Source organism: Ambystoma mexicanum, chromosome 2q, assembly GCF_040938575.1.
Source record: "Ambystoma mexicanum isolate Mex_15411 chromosome 2q, UKY_AmexF1_1, whole genome shotgun sequence".
Taxonomy (NCBI): Eukaryota; Metazoa; Chordata; class Amphibia; order Caudata; family Ambystomatidae; genus Ambystoma; species Ambystoma mexicanum.
Genome location: NC_090924.1, coordinates 540248527 through 540265389, shown reverse-complemented (window position 1 = coordinate 540265389; position 16863 = coordinate 540248527). Strand labels below are relative to the sequence as shown.

The following is a 16863-nucleotide window of genomic DNA, read 5'->3' as shown; positions in this document are numbered from 1 at the left end:
TCTGCATGGACCCCTATGTCTGCTGGGTGCTCGGCTCAGAGTCACCACCTGTGGGAGAAGGGGAACGATGAAGTGTACGTACAAATCTGATGCATGATAAACGCCCTGCAACTGTATATTCCACCTTGCAGCAAACTATCGTGGGGAGTTCTGTGGCATCACAGCGGATGAGGTTGCAGGAATCATCCTTATGGTGTCACAGTTCTTAGGAAGGCAATGCTTAAGCATCCCACCTGAAGCATGAGGGGTGAGGGGACTTTACTGGCCAGTAACGGTGGCAGGGACATTTAACGGCCCTCGTGAATCTCGTTCCAAATGCTAATTTCGACAGAAAGTGTGGGTATACAGTAGAGTGGCGTTAGTAGAGAACCTCCCACCTTTTCTCTCCTCCAAACATGAGATGGCTATGCCTCAGTTTATCCCTAGATGTAGATAAAGTGGGAGTCCGGCCCTGCGGTGTTCACATAGAATATCTGTACCTCAAGGGAGAAAGGGCAGGTATGGTTATGTAAACAACCAGAGGATTGTGACAGCACAGGTTTTTACCGATCTTAGTCTCACCTCAGAGTTGTACTGATAAGAGTTTTATTAGCTATAATCGTATTCCCCAAATATCAGTAATTCTGGTATTCAATATAAACAGCTGATCTCTAGTTCTTTCCCCTCCTGCTCCTGTCCGATCTAGCCAGCATGGCTTCCACTTAACAGAAGAAGCGAGGAAGCAACTTCACTTAATACTCCCTGTACCTTTGCCAACAAGGTTCATATAGAACTTGCAACATGGAAGAAAACCGCCAGCAATCCTTCTCTGCTGATTTTGGTAGCCATTGGCAGCCTACCTTCCACTAACAGCCACAATTGTGGGTGGATCGGTATCCTCTTCCGAACCCTAACAACATGCTTACAACTATGGGTAAAGTAAGATGGTTTTAGATGATAGACCTGTCGTCTGCATACCACCAGGTGGATCTACACCCAAAATCAAGACCTGTTACATCATTTATAATGCCATTGGGCGCGTACAGATACAGGTGCATGACGTTCGATCTGGGATCCACAAGTGTTGTTTTCCAGAGGATTATTGAACATTTGTTTAAGGGGATCCAGATCATACATTACTTCCAAGACGACATATTGGTGTGTATGTGGGAAGAGGAAGATCAAGACAGATTGTTGGTGCAGGCTTTGGCAACATTGTGGGAGGCAGGGCTGACGGTGAAGAAGGAAAAGTAAAAGAAGTCACATATCTGTGGCATGTAGTGACTGGAGAAGGGTCCAAACCTAATCCAGAGGGTTCTATGTGAAAATCTTGCCTGAAATAATCCCGCGGCTGAAAAAGCTGCTGTTTAAAATTCACTTTTAAACGCATGTATATGTGGGGGAGAGCCCCCCATACTCTCCCTTACCTTAAAGTATTACCTCCAACCCAAACCCCACATAGATCTGCGTTTAAAAGTGGATTTTAAATGGCTGCTTTTACGGCCGCAGGATTACTGTGGCAGTTTTTCACTGGATACGATCCAGAGTTGGTTAAAGCGATAAAGGAGGGGTGTAGGCTGGAAAATAATGAACAGTTCAGGTGGTTTTTATGACTCGTGCAGTTTCATGCAAAGTTTGTCACAAACCTTTCTGAAAAGACAGCAGATTCGAGGGAAGCGTTGAAGAAGGAGAAGGAGTTGGAGTTGTTGGACTGGATGGTAGAAGCATTCAAGGCCATAAAGGAACCGATAATGAAAGCTCCAACCTTACATAGGTTTGAGGTGGGAGCTAAGACAATGCTGACGGTAGATGCAAGTTTGAGAGGTTTGGGCACAGTACTGAGCAGATGCCAAGAAAAAAAAAAGGTGCCCATTGCTTTTGCTTCTAAAGCACTAAGCGATACGGAAAAGAGGTGCTCTGTGATTGAGGAGGAGACATTGGTGTGTTGCTGGGTGGCAATGTATTTGGCCAGAGTGAGAACCGGAAAACAAATATCAGACAAATTGCACTTGAGAAAGGGACCAAAACAAGACCAAAACAAGGGACCAAAACATGAATGCCCACTGTCCCTGATGCTGTTCATTCTAGCCCTGGAGCCCCTTGCAGAGTTCCTGAGAAGGGAATGTGTAGGAGCAGGTGTACCAGTGGATGGGACAACAAACGTTCTCTCATTGTATACAGACAACATGTTACTTTATGTGCAAAACTCAGAAATGTATTTACCATAGATACTTGAGGTTTTGGATAATTTTTTCAGAACTCTGGTATAACCATAAGCGGTGACAAATCGTGCATATTTCCACGGGTAGGCCTAGCGGGGCTGGAATGGGAATGGTACCAAATATGGAGCAGAGGTGGGCGGCAGACCCCTTTCATTACCTCGGAGTGAACATATGGTGCGACTTTCAAACTTCACATGAAAAGAACAAAGTAGAAGCTTTCAAGCGGATAGACAAGTCCATGGACTTCTGGACAAAGTTACCCCTATCTGTGATGGGGAGAGTAGCCCTACTCAAGATGGTGGTGCTCCCTCTCCAGCTGTACCACTTTGTGAATGTACCCTATGACATCCCTATGACGTTCTTTTGCACACTAGACTCCAAGGTTAGAGCATTTATATGGGAGTGGGGAGAGAAGCAGGATAGCGCTGAACACACTTTGCAAGGACTATAAACATGAGGGATTAAATTACTGCACTTTGAATCGTATTATCTGGCTGGGCAGTTGCAATTTGTGATGAGCTGGCTGGCTGACGAGGCCCAACTAGACACACAACTCTTGCAAGCAACAGCTAGACCATATCACCTGAAGATATTGTGGGTACAGGGGCGGACCTGAGACCAAATAAATTCTGCCAACACTGGGCAGAAGGCTTTGGCATAGGGCCTGGAGGCTCCTTGGCATAGTGGACCCATACTCCATAAATATACCCCTAGCCGCGGTTTATAGGAAGCATGGTAATGACATGCATATGATTAGAACATACTGGTAGACTAATGGAGTAATATATCTGGGGGACCTACTGAAGGATGGAGCATTGATAGGATTCCCGGAGTTTGTAGGCGAACATGATATCCATAGGCGTACGTTTTTAATGTTTGTGGGCTTGATAAAGGCGATTGGGGTGAGATGGCCAGGATTCTGGGAGGGTAAGGAAGGTGGTTCATTGCTGAAATCAGTGTACGATCTGTCGGATGGAGGTCACGCCATTTCTAGTCTCTACAAGTTACTGTTGAGTAGATTGAACACAACAGAACTCAAGGTGCGAGCTAAGTGGGAAGTGTACCTGGGCAGCGCATTTACGGATGTGGAGTGGTTTAATGCACTGCTATATACCAGAAGAGTATCCCGAAATGCCAGGTTGCAACTTACGCAATTATGTGTAACTCATAGAGCATGCATGATGCCACACAAGATATCCCAGTTCAAGGGGGTGATTGGACAGAGTTTCCCCAGATAGGTGGACACTGCAGCAGACATGATACACATGTTTTGGAATTGGCCAGTGATCAAAAGGTTTTGGTCTGGGATTGCAGACAAAGTGGCTGCCGAGGTATAAATATGCACACCTGGTCCCCAGAAGCCTACTTACTGGGAATGTTTCTGTGCAGGCGTTCATCTGCACAGCTCACCCAAATGAAGGATGTCATCTGTAGACTCGCAAAGCACAGGATTGCACTGGCATGGATATCGGCTACAGGCCCAATGGTTGAGGCTTGGTGGGTAGGCTTGAAGAAGTGGGTCATGGCTGAAACGATTGCATGGCAAAGAGCAGTATATAAAGGGATAAAGCAAGTAAGTGATTATATAGCAGCCTGGAATGCGCTTGCACAGGCAGTGTTTGGCCCCTCTGACGAAATGCCCCCTTGAGGGGGAAACACTTGGACAGGATGGGATTGGGCAGGGGGCCTTCATGACTTGTCAGGCTTGTTAAGGCTGATTATTCTCAGAAGCAGGAGGGAGCAGACTGATAAAAGGATCGACCAATGTAGAACAGTATTAGCAGGCGTAGTTACCAGGTTAGGTTTGTTTGTTTAATGCCATGACCAATGTGGTATAATGTGATGATGTATTACGGAGGATATGTGGTACTTTGTTGAAATAATTAAAAAAAAAGAAAAATTCATGGACATGTAATGATCAAAGGGTACTAAGAACTGATGACGGACTAGTATGAAATAAGAAATGACTCATTGTTTCGTTCGGGGATGGGAAAACTAGCAGGATTTTGCATAGCGTTACGTGATGTCGACCCTCTGGGGAACTACAAGAGGAGGTGAGCTGGAGGGTGGGTTGGGGTGGTCTGGATAGAGGGTGGGATGGTACCATGTCTGACACTTGCAATTCTTGGAATATCGATTTTGCTTGTTCATCCCTTGAACACTAATTTGGTGATGTTTTCTTTGTTCGTTGACATTACTAACCATTGGAAAGTGTTCGGGCAGTCTAGGGAGTTAAAAAGAGAAGGCGTTCTGCCTTTAGGTCCTCACTTCTAGAACAGTAAGAACTCCAACAGTCGGGTAGAATCTGCTTTATATACTAACCTGGGCAGTAGGGATACCTGGGTTAAGGACTGCCGCTTTTTTACATGAGAGATATGGCTCTAGGACCCTGATAAGTCAAATAAAAACCCTCAAACCATCTCTGAAACTTATTTTTTGAGCTTTCCCTGACCACTGCTATTACCAAATATTGGTCTCCCTACACTATACAGAATGGGTCATAAGCCTGATGTTTACTAACTGATTGACAAAAAAGTCGTGCCCCCAACTGCGAGAAAGAGCAGTACCATTCCATTGGGCAGTCTGAAGCAAAATTTGCATCTGAAGACCTATATTTGTGTACATTTGAGCACATTTAAGAAGGGACGTCATTTCACCAAAATGCCAGGGGTAGTGGAAGTGACATCACACGACTCTTGGCCTCTGATGACATCACAGGAAGTGATGCCACTTGACCCCACCCTAAAGTGACATCACGGGAAGTGATGGAACATGACCTTTCAGCCCTTGACAAAACAGAAAGTGGCATCACATAGCATTGTTTCCAAGTATACTACAAACAATATGTTTACGATATCACTGTAAAGTGATAAACATTTATACAAGAATGGATCACCATATGTATCATTAATATTAGCACGTATAGGCCCATATTACCAAATTACTGTGAGTGCAAGCAGACTTCCAAGGCCAAACGATAATGTTGTGTTATTATATAACACTTATGCTTAATCGCTTCATATAGAACAAATATACATACAATATTACCCAACCTGTGTTGGTACTCATTTATCAAATTCTGCAGGATGAAAGGCTGAGTTTACCTTGCCGGGAGTCGAACCTGCAACCTGCGGTTCACACACACATTGCAGCAGTGAGCGCTCAAACCACTGAGCTATCTTAAGGGATATAGCTATCAGAAAATCAGCCACTGCAGAAACAAAGAGCCACATGCTGCTGGCCTATTATTTTTTTTTTAAAGTTTTTTTCAGGGGTAGCAAGGGAGAACTCAGAGGTCGCAGGTGCGAGACCTAAATGACATCTCTGCATTTAAGTGTCGCTTATTGAATAGCCTTTTTTAAATACTTTTTTAAACATGCAGATAATATTTAGGGTTCGCACAATGTTATCAAATGGTTTCTTCTTCTGCTTCCTCTTATTATTATAAGATATTCTATCATAGTGATTGTCCATCTTAAATGTTACCACCTTTTCTCTTCGGTATATTTGTATCCATGTTATTCGCACAACGTTGAATCTCACCTTAATGGCGCTGGTAAATTGGCTGGGATACATTAGGGCAGTGGTCTTCAAACTTTTTTGGCCGGGGCCCCCCTGAGAAAAATTTGGGCAGGTTGCGACCCCCCAGAAATGCCAAATGGACAGTATGTATTGCGCATCGTCACCTGTTCCCATCACAGTTGCTTGGCTCCCTCATCCCACTCCTACCCACTCGCTGTTCTCTCACCACCCCATCACACCCTGGGCTCTCCCCACTCTGCTCCCACCACTATCCCATGGTTCCCGCCCATTGTGCTCCCACCATAGTCCCAGGGTTCCCCCCATCCCGTTCGCAACACAGTCTGAGGGCCAGTGGCGGCTGGTGATTTTTTTTTTATGTGGAGGGGCATAACTATTTCCAAAAAGATGGGTTTGGGGGAGGTTTCCCCCTGTGATTTCTTTTAAAATAATGGGTTAAAATGTTGCATTGTAGAGCATACTTTTAACAAAAAAATGGGTAAATAGCCAAATAGCCAAACAGTTTGCAATTGGTGCTGGGGGACCTGGGGGGCAGACATGACATTTTTTAACTGGACATCTATGATAGATGTCCAGTAAAAAGATACCATCCCTGTCCCCTAGGCCCCACTGGGCCTAACACAATCAACATGAATATGTGTGTATGCAAGGCGCTGCACATTCATACAGCAATCACTCTATCATTCACACAAGCATCCATCACCATACAATCACTCATAACATAAGCATACACACATCCATACACATGTTTAAATAAAAACAATGAACATAAACGTACCTTCTGCATTGGACTGTGTGTGGGTGCTGAAACGCCCTGCTCCAGGCTGCTCTGTCCGTATGTGCGAGTAGACGCAGGAGCTCCCCCTCGGACATACAGACATGCAGTGCCCCAGCCAGCATTTCCAATGAGCTATGCAATGCTGGCGAATCAAAACGCTGCAGCACTTGCATGGCTCAGTCAGCATGTGCGGCTGGGGAACTAAACTGAACTGTCAAAGGGAAACAGTGGGCCTCATTACAAGTACAACGGTCCGGAGTTAACGCCGCCGGTAAAACCATACCGGCACCGTTTCCACGTCCGCCCAATCATGACCCGCAGCCCCGGAAATAGCACCTCCCCCAACCGCCACCGCGGAGTTAAGGGTCCCGTAAAGTCCACCTGCACGGAAACCCCTCCGTTACCGGCAATATGAAACACCGCGAGCATCACAACTAGCGCGGACACGGAAACACCGCCAGAAAAATGGCGTTAAAACCGTGATCACGGTGGCGGTACCGCCGCCACCGCGAACATGATGTTAAACAGTGCCTGCTGAACTAAATCAGGGCACAGCTGGGCCCAGCAGCACACTGGGAGCCTACAAAAGTGCCACACCCATCCCAACACAACACAGAACCATGCAGGCAGCAGCTCTAGTAGCACTTGGACTGGGCCTACTCAACCAACAGGCAGCACTGCACATGATGGCAGTAATGGTGTGGAGGCGGAGGAGGCGCAGCCTCACCCTGGAACCTTACCCCAGGACAGATCCACACACTATACCGGCTGCACCGTCCAAGAATCCTGTACATCATTGCCATGATTAAGGACAAGATCAGCAGCCACAAAGACACCCCCACAGCCACCCCCGCCCTCCTGAAGTTTGTGTCTGTGCTGCATTTCCTTGGCACTGGCACTGGCACCTATCAACACACGGTCGGTGAGCTGCACGGCATATCACAACCCTGTTTTTCAAAAATCCTGGTACAGGTACTGGATGTCCTGTTGCGCCATGTGGCGGAACACATAGCCCTACCCCGTACCCTCCCCCAAGGTCATTGCCACCAAGTTGGCCTTCCATGCCATAGCAGGCATGCCGAATTGCATAGATGCAGTTGACTGCACCCACATTGAGCTGACAGTACCACGTGCAATTGAGATGGTGTTCCGCAATAGGAAACAGTATCACTCCTTGAATGTACAGATGGTATGTGATGCCACGCTACTGATTACACACTGCTGCGCACGTTTCCCAGGCTCAACCCATGACTCAATGGTACTGCGGAATTCCACATTGCCACGGTACATGGAACGCTATGCTGGACAAAGCACATGGCTATTAGGTGAGTACAGCTGACAATGCTCCGACCCTGTTGAAGTGGTGTGTGTGTCTCCAGGCCAATGAGCAATGTGAGTGTGCCGCTGTGACCGCACATGCATCACCCCCCCTGCCATCAACCAAATAGACAGTGGATCCCAAACATCACAAAGGAAGACATGACAGGTCAACACAGTGTGCCCGTACACACCCTGCCACATGACACACACAGCCGATACTGTCGCTGTCCCATACACTTTGTGCCACTGCAAACACCCACCCACAAATGGAACACTGCCCTCACCAATGCACATGATGCCTGTAAATGAGACGTCCTGCATGAACTACTTCATTACAGTGGAGTGACTCTGACATGTGTGCACATCACTGCACTATGCCATACTCACAATCAAATGTCACCCGCAGGGCAGAGTACACATGCACTAAAATGTGTAGGTCAATATCCATTTGGCTACATCCACTGTGATGGGCAATAAACACTTCCAACCACTGCATGGCACACATGCATAAATGAACAATGATACAAGATACCACAGCATCAGATGAAGACACGATACCACAAACACTGACATGTCCCCCCATCTACATCCCTTGTAGGTGATGCTGGATATGCACTCACGCCATGGATGATGACACCTGTACGGAGACCAAGGAACAGGCATGAAGAGGCGTACAATTTGGCACATGTCCGCACACGTGGAATGATTGAGAGGACATTCGGACTGCTGAAGGCCCGGTTCCGCTGTTTGAGCAGATCTGGCAGATCTACCCAGTGAAGACGGGTAAAATCATGCTCGTATGTGCCATGATGCACAATCTCTGCCTGCGCGGGAACATCCCAATGCCCCCAGACGCAGATGAAGAAGATGGGGATGGAGATGGGGATGGGGATGGGATGGCACCACCTCCCCTTGGGGGTCCACTTGATGGCCAAAGAGCATGGGATGAACTGATTCGCATTTACTTTTGAGACACAGCACATTCACATCAATGCATGGACATGGTGATGACAATAAATGATTTGTTGTACTGCAAATGAAATGATAGATGTCCACACATGTATGTTTTGATTTCAAATGATGATATATTGATGAATTAACAGGGAAGGAGGTGCAATGCTTAGGGAAGCTGTACACCTGTGCCCACCCACCACCCAAACGTACCCACCCCCACCCAGGCCCCAATGTTCAAACACCCAAAACAACCTCCCCCACCACCCAAACGTACCCACCCCCACCCAGGCCCCAATGTTCAAACACCCAAAACAACCTCCCCACCACCCAAACGTACCCACCCCTCACACCCTTCTAGTCCACGTGTGTCCTGCAGTGCCCCACACACATGCCATTACTTCCGTGTGTGCTTCTGTGCCTGTGCATCCTTGCCCGAGAGCCCCGTTAGCCGACTCGAGCGCCTCCTTGGACTGGTAGTAGTGGAGCTGGATGGGGTGGTGGTATTGGATGCCACAGAATCAGCTATAGATGGCATACGTGCAATATTTGCCTGTTGCCCAATCAACACGGACTCTATGAGCCTGGAGGTGTTGTCATTACCCTCCCGCACATGGCGTGCCAGGGTGACAATAGTGCTGGCAAAGCGTCCAATGGACCTTGATAGGCGACGCACTGACGTGCTGTAGCACTCCCTCTGCAGCCTAGATTCCTCGAACTGCCTCTCCACCAGCTGGGTGAGGGTAGCCTGCTGCTCCTCCATCCGCTGCATGCGGGAATTAAGCTCTGCCATAGATGGGGTGGGTGACCTCATGGGACCGGAGTGATGTGGGGCTAAACTCCAGATGATGGAAGGATCCGAGGTCATCAAATGTGGGCATCTCCCACTGTGGCCCAGTATCAGAGTGCTCTGCCGGGGGACTGTTGTCACTACAGGCCGCCTCCTCTGCAGTGCAGCTGCCTTCTGTGTTGGTTTGAGTGGGCATGAGGGGTTCCCGTGGCACCTGTGTTGCCTCAGGCAGCGTGGAGACGCTGGAGATGTTGGTGGTGGTGGCCGGCACATTTGTTGTAGTTGGTACTGGGGGCAGAGATGCCGAACCGCTGGCTGCATCCTCTTGTGCAGGGGCGGTGGCTTGGACATGTGCCGGTGCAGATTGCCTGGCCTGTTGTGCAGTATCACTGTCACTTGATACGGCTGTGGGGACACAGAGGACATGCAATTAGTGTTGTGGTGGTGGCTGATGGGTACATCACATGCATCATACAGGTTGATCATTCAATAGTGTTAGTTACATGCATCTGATTGTTGGGGGTATGCATTGTTGTGATATTGGTTGCCATACGGATCATGATGGGTCCTTTGGCCCAGTCATGCACTGCTTGGGGGGGGGGGATTGTTAATGGGTCCTTTGGCCCAGTCATGCCATCAACATATTCTCATGTGGCATTCAAGTTTCACCACTTACCAGCATCTGCAGTTGGGCTCACTCCTGCCTCAGCCTCCCCGATCCCATGGATGCCCTCAAGGTGGAGGACACTGCTGCAACGCTCCTCCCATGCTTGCAGCCTCAGTGGGGAAGGGGGTCCTCCACCTGTCCCACTGCTGCGTTGGCGGTGTGTGGAGATCAGGTTCCGAACCCTCAGCCTGAGGTCGTTCCACCGCTTGTGGCAGTCCTTGACGCTCCTCACAGTCACGCCCACAGCGGTGCACTTGCTTGCTGCTTCCGCCCACACTGCCTTCCTCCGCTGCTGTTGTGGCACGCCGTTGATCGGCACTGAACAGCATCTCTGCATGCTCCACCAGAACAGTTGGCTCCGCCTCACTAAAGCGCTGTTTGCGCTGCCTCTGAGCTGGAACCCTGGCAGACATGCTGGTGTGGTCCCTTTTGCCTTCTCACAGTGTGGATTCTTCTTGTGCTGACTCTGGATGGCAATGGATTGTGCTTTATATGATGGCCGCCTCTCGGTTTCCTGTTTTGGCGATCATGGTATTTCCGTGTCCGTGGCGACGGAGGCGGACACGGGTTTTGCGCTACTTGTGGCAGCGCTATGTCCATTTCCGAGGCCTTTTCCGTGATGGCGGTAACAACGTTTCCACGTACGTGTGGTGCGTGCGACCGACAGCACGTAATCGGACGGTCTTTCCGCAACCTTGCGGACACGGAAACTTTGTTACCGCCGTCACGGAATCACCGCGGTCCAAAGCTGACATGTTGTAATGAGGCCCAGTGTTTCCCTTTGACAGCTCAGCCAGCCCAGGAGCACTCCATCAGCTGGAAAAAGCAGCTGAGGGAGTGCTCACGGTTTCACTGGGCTGGCTCCTTAGTTCCTCCATAATGGGTGAGGGGCCACTGGGTGGGCGCCCCCTCGCCATTATGGATGAGCCGCCAGGCTCGGACTGGCCTATAGTGCAACGCCTGTACCAAAAACGTAAAATGCTGATGTGGGCCAGTCAAAATGGGCCACCATCGGGCCAATGTGGACCAGTTTGATGGGTTACTTAACTATGCAGTTAGTAATTTTGACCAATGTTGCTGAATATATCACTATTTACTTACATTTTAACACAAAGCACCCCCTTGGGTACTATTGAAACAGTGGGCCTCATTACAACCCTGGCGGTAGCTGTGCCGGTAAAACTGGCACGACTGCCGCCGGAATTGCATACGGGTCCGGCACCTGCGAATGGGCAATTACCGGGTCATCTGAGTTAGGCGGACCTGATAATTGCCCTTTCGCGGGTGCCGGTACCGGTAGATCCCCATTCCCATTTCAGCCCCATAGGGCTCAATGGGAATGGGGAGCTTGGATGCACCGGCACTGTTAATAACGGTGCTAATGCATCCAACGAGCTGTGCTCGTGGGTGCCACACGGCCTGCAAGGTCAGACCTGGCGGCCTGTCGGGCACCCGCAAGCACAACTCGTACTATGACGGTACGGTAGCAACGGTGCCGGTAGCTTACCGTCACCGTTGTTACCGTACCGCCATAGTTGTAACGAGGCCCACTCTGTGACTAAAGGAATGAATATCCATTTACAACTGCGGGCCACTTTTTCATTGTTGCCTGAGACAGTTTCATGCTTCAGCCCGACCATGTGAGCCACCTCTGCCCATTTCTTCCAATCTAAAAAAAACAAACATTTTTTTTAAATTTCTTAAAAATATTTCATGTTGAGCTTTCAGGGCCCCCCAGGGATGCACCCGCGGACCCCTGGGGGGTCGCGACCCACAGTTTGAATATCGCTGCATTAGGGTGTCACTGCATCTGGGCTGGGACCGGCACAGGACCCTGGACTGCCTGGTGGACTGTGCCTGGTTTTTCCTTGCGCAGGAAAAGCGGGCACAGTTTGCAAAAAGTAAGCTAGATGTATTGTATTGATGACTTGGATTGTGTAATGTCTGTCTGTTTTACCACGTGTCTAAGGGTTGTGTTTAACCAAGTGCACAATGCACATAAATAAATAAAAGTAAGCTGGTCCAGCGTGAGGATTGGTCACACTGTTCGGGAATTTCACTTTGGAGTTCTCGCACCGTGGGTGGAATCAGGATTGGATGGATTTAGAAGAAAGCACTTGATGCCTTGATGCTTTTTCTGTGCTTTTCTTTCGCGTCTGCCCCATCTAGCATGAAAGGCGTTTAATACAAAGCTCTGTAAGTGCGAATTCAAAATAATGCATAATTGAGAACATAACATTTTAATTACAATAATTTCAGATGCACTTTATCGTAGGATGAAATGATAAATGTGTGACTCAAAATGAGATTTCCTTTGAGTATGCTGCATTGTTACATTGGAAAGCTTTGGAGCCATTGCACTCAATAAGGCAACATACTCCTGTAGCCACCAATATTGCCCCCCCCCCTCGCTCCAGAAATGTGATGCATTCCTATGGGCCGCATCTTCTATCTTTTCTGATTCTTACCCCCCACCCCTCGCCCACCCTGTTCTTTCCAGAGAGGGGCGCCTGCTACCTTTTTTACATTTGTGTAAGGAACTTGGGGGTGGTCACCCTAGGTTACCTGGGGGAATCCAGATGTGGACCCCTTGCTCACTGTGCTCAGAGACACAGCTCCACCTCACTGATGAGGCCCAACAAGGCTGAAACAGGTATGGGGTTGCTGTTGGTACTCTTTTTTTATTTTTTGGTGCTAGACTGCGCTTGTGGGCGGGACAAAAACTGATATGCAAATGGATTCCTCCTTTGTGAAAAGTACAGTGAGCTAAAAGTGATGGCTGTGGACTCTCACAGTGGGTAACAACCACAGAACAGGATGCCATGTTCTTTCGAGAGAGGGGCACCTGCTACCTTTTTTACACCTTTGCAAAAGCGGCTTACCCTGGGATTTAAGTGGGCCTGGGCGTATCCCCGATAGTCTGCAAAAGTGTCAGGCTGAGAGGTCCTGTGTCCGCGGAAGCTGCTGAACCCCCGACAATCCCCCTGAAATGTAATTCCCAGAACTAGATATTAATTCAGCTCTGCAAAGTACACCCCAAAGGGAAAGGGGGAAGTGGATAACAGAACAACACCAGGCTGACTGCGTCAAGGCTAACCAAAGCTGAACCTGCAGAGGATATAAGAAAAGCAGATACAAATCCTTTTATTACTTACTTAACCTTTAGAGTTGGAAAGACTTTAAATCCTTAACTAATAATTAAGAATCATACCTGGTTCTTCTCTTGAAATTTCTTAGAGAAGCTTGTAAAGAAGCTGAAAATCTCTCTTACTTGAGACTCTTGAAATTCACCGCAACTTCTTATTTTGGGCAAACCTGGAAAGTTTTGCTCTTTGCCTTTTTTTTCCAAAATTCACTAATTGTCCAGTTAAATTGTCTTTAATTTTTTCTTTCAACTTTTCTTTAGTTTCCAAACTTTTTTACAATTCTATATAGTTTGTGAATTCTTGAAGAAACACGTGCTAAACACACACGCAGATAATCTCAATACTGAAGATTCGCACGTTGAAAACTTCCTGCGTTGAAGAACACGCGCACTGTAAGAAAAGTCCACGCGCAGAAAACACATGCGCTTGTAAACACACGCGAAGCAGAATTCACGCGCAAACGGAATTTCGCGCAGATAACACAGCGCTTGTAAACACACGCGCTGATGAACTCCCGCGCCTATTCACACGCGCCTTATAACCCACGCGCAAAAGAGTTCACACGCGGTCGAGTTTTCGCATTAAAAAGCACACGCGCTGGTAATCACACGCGCAATTGAGTTCTCATGCAGAAGCACACGCGCTTGAAAACACACGCGCAAAAGACTTCCCACGCGGCGAACAGATTCTCGCGCTAGGAAGCACACGCGCTGGAAAACACACGCACAATAAGAGTTCTCACGCGGCGAACAGATTCTCGCGCTAGAAAGCACACGTGCTGGAAAACTCACGCGCAATAGAGTTCTCACTCCGAAACAACGCGCTTGAAAACACACACGCTAATTTCCCTCGCACGCGCAAAGGTTCAACGGTTAGTTTCAGATTACACGTAGTACGTGTTTAACAAATAGCGTTCACCCGTTAACCTTGCGCAAAACTTCAAGCACACTCAAAAAGTTCAAATATAAATTCAAAGATAACATTTTATGAGTTCTCACTTAAATGTGTTTAAGATAAACAGAGCGGCAGTTAAACAAAGTCACTTATCTCCAGAACGATTTCTTAAAGATCTTCTGAGTTTCCTGACGTCAAAACGCATTCCTGACAGCTGAGAACTTCTCCTGAAACCCCCAAGAAAGTAGCCGCTCAACTGCTAGCGCCTGATGGATAAAATCCACCAGGCCCAAGTCTAAAGCAGGAGCAGCCACTACACACGTCCTCTCAGCTGGGGTTTAGATGATGAAAGACAAAGAGTGACAGTTTAGAATGTTCATTGTTGTTCTGCAGTGTTTTCTAACCAATCAGAGCTGTCACTGTGAAACTCCATTTTGCCTTGGGTCAGAACCAGGATTCTGAATCAGGAAGTTAAGGCCAAACCAACTATAATAGAAAACTTCCCACCCACACAAGGCTAATCTAAAAAAGAATGATAAAAGAGAAATAATGGAAAGAAACTTGAATAAGGGAAAATAGCCTGAATAGGGGAAGGAAACCTGACCGTATGCCCCTCCTAATGCCCAGTCCCTGGGCCTACCTCATGTGGATTTTTAGCATGAAACTTAACAACTAAACCGGGAGCATGTACATCAACTGAATCTTCCCAAGATCGTTCTTCAGGTCCATATCCCTCCCAATCAATTAAATACTGCAACCTTCCCCTCACTCTCCTGGAATCCAAAATTTGTTTAACCACAAATTCCTCAGATGAATCCTCCAAAATCACAGGGGAAGGTGGTGTTCTAAATCTAGTTCCTGAACAAACTGGTTTTAAAAGGCTAACATGGAAAGTAGGATGTACCTTCAAATGCTTGGGTAATTTCAATCGTACTGCCACAGGGTTGATGATTCTCTCTACCTCGAACGGGCCTACAAATCGTGGACTGAATTTATTCTTCCCCTTAATTTTTAGGTACCGGGTAGAAAGCCAAACTAAGCCTCCCACCTTATATTCAGGACCAGCCTTCCTTCTCAAATCAGCATACCTTTTATATTTCAACTTGTTTTCTCCCAGCACCTTTTTTGCTCTATCCAAGTTATTCTTCATTACCAGCAAACGATCTTCCACTCTAGGATTCCCGGAATCCTCCAACACCTCAAAACTCAGAAAGCGAGGATGAAACCAACGACCCAAAAAGAAACGGGACATAGAAGTAGCATCCTTACCACAATTGTTGTAAGAGAATTCTGCCAACCATACCAAATCCACCCATTCCTCTCCAGCTTGTAAGTAACACCTTAAAAAATTCTCCAATTCCTGATTTACTCTCTCCACTTGTCCATTAGTCTCCGGATCATACCCAGAAGTTAAACTAATGTCTACCCCAAGTTTCCTACAGAAGGCCCTCCAAAATTTTGAAATAAATTGAGATCCTTTATCAGAGATAACTTGACTTGGAAGTCCATGTAGTCTAACCACACCTTGCAAGAAACTATGAGCCAGTTTTTCCGCTGTAACCTCTCCCTCCATTGGTAAAAAATGCGCTTCTTTAGTAAGAAGATCCACAACAACAAGAATGGTAGTACAACCCTTATCTTGAGGGAGATCAACAATGAAATCCATAGAAACAGTGTGCCAAGGACGAGGAGGAACAGGTAACGACTCCAATAAACCATGCGGCTTCCCAACTTGACTTTTTGCTTGTGCACAGAATACACATGTTTTAACAAAGTTCAATGTGTCTTGGCAAATTTTTTCCCACCAAAAGTTCCTTCGAACCAATTCCAGAGTTTTTCTGAAACCAGGATGTCCTGATAAAATGGATTCATGACAATTTCTCAATACCTTTTCTCTTAACTCTTCAGTAGGTAAATAAAGCTTGTTATCAAAAAATGGAAGACCGTCTTTCAAACTTCTGGCTGGATCCAGTCTCACCCACTCCTCCATCTTCTGCAAGGACATATTCTGGCGAACTTCGTTCAAAAAATCCATTTCTTTAATGGCTTCGGCTAACAAAAAACGTTCTGGAGCAATTAGAGGTTCTGGCTCCAGAATCTCTTTCTCCTCACTACCAGGAAATTGGAGGGATAAGGCATCAGCTTTTTTGTTCTGACTTCCAGGTTTAAAGGTCACAACGAAATCATAATCGGCAAAGAATAAGGACTAACGAAGTTGTCGTGGAGACAAGGTTCTTGCAGATTTTAAAAACAATAAATTTCGATGATCAGTAAGAACCGTTACCGTATGTCTTGCCCCTTTCAGAAAATGCCTCCATTCTTCAAAAGCGGACTTTATTGCTGACAGTTCACGATCTGCAATTGTATAGTTCACTTCAGCAGCAGAAAACTTCCTAGAAAAGAATGCAACTGGATGTAGTTGACCAGTAGTTTCATTCCTTTGAGAAAGCACCGCCCCCAACGCTAAATTTGAAGCGTCCGCCTCCACAAAAAAAGGTTTAGAGAGATCAGGATGAATTAGAATCGGACTAGAAGTAAAAAATGTTTTAACTCTTGAAAAGCTTTTTCTGCTTCAA

The 16863-nt window shown here is 47.1% G+C and overlaps 1 protein-coding gene across 2 annotated transcripts in view; it reads left to right on the top strand.

Annotated features, from left to right (window-relative positions):
- DLEC1 (DLEC1 cilia and flagella associated protein) overlaps positions 1 to 16863 on the top strand; it is a 1790999-nt gene that overhangs the window by 751780 nt on the left and 1022356 nt on the right. The gene's annotated exons all lie outside the window — the stretch shown is intronic.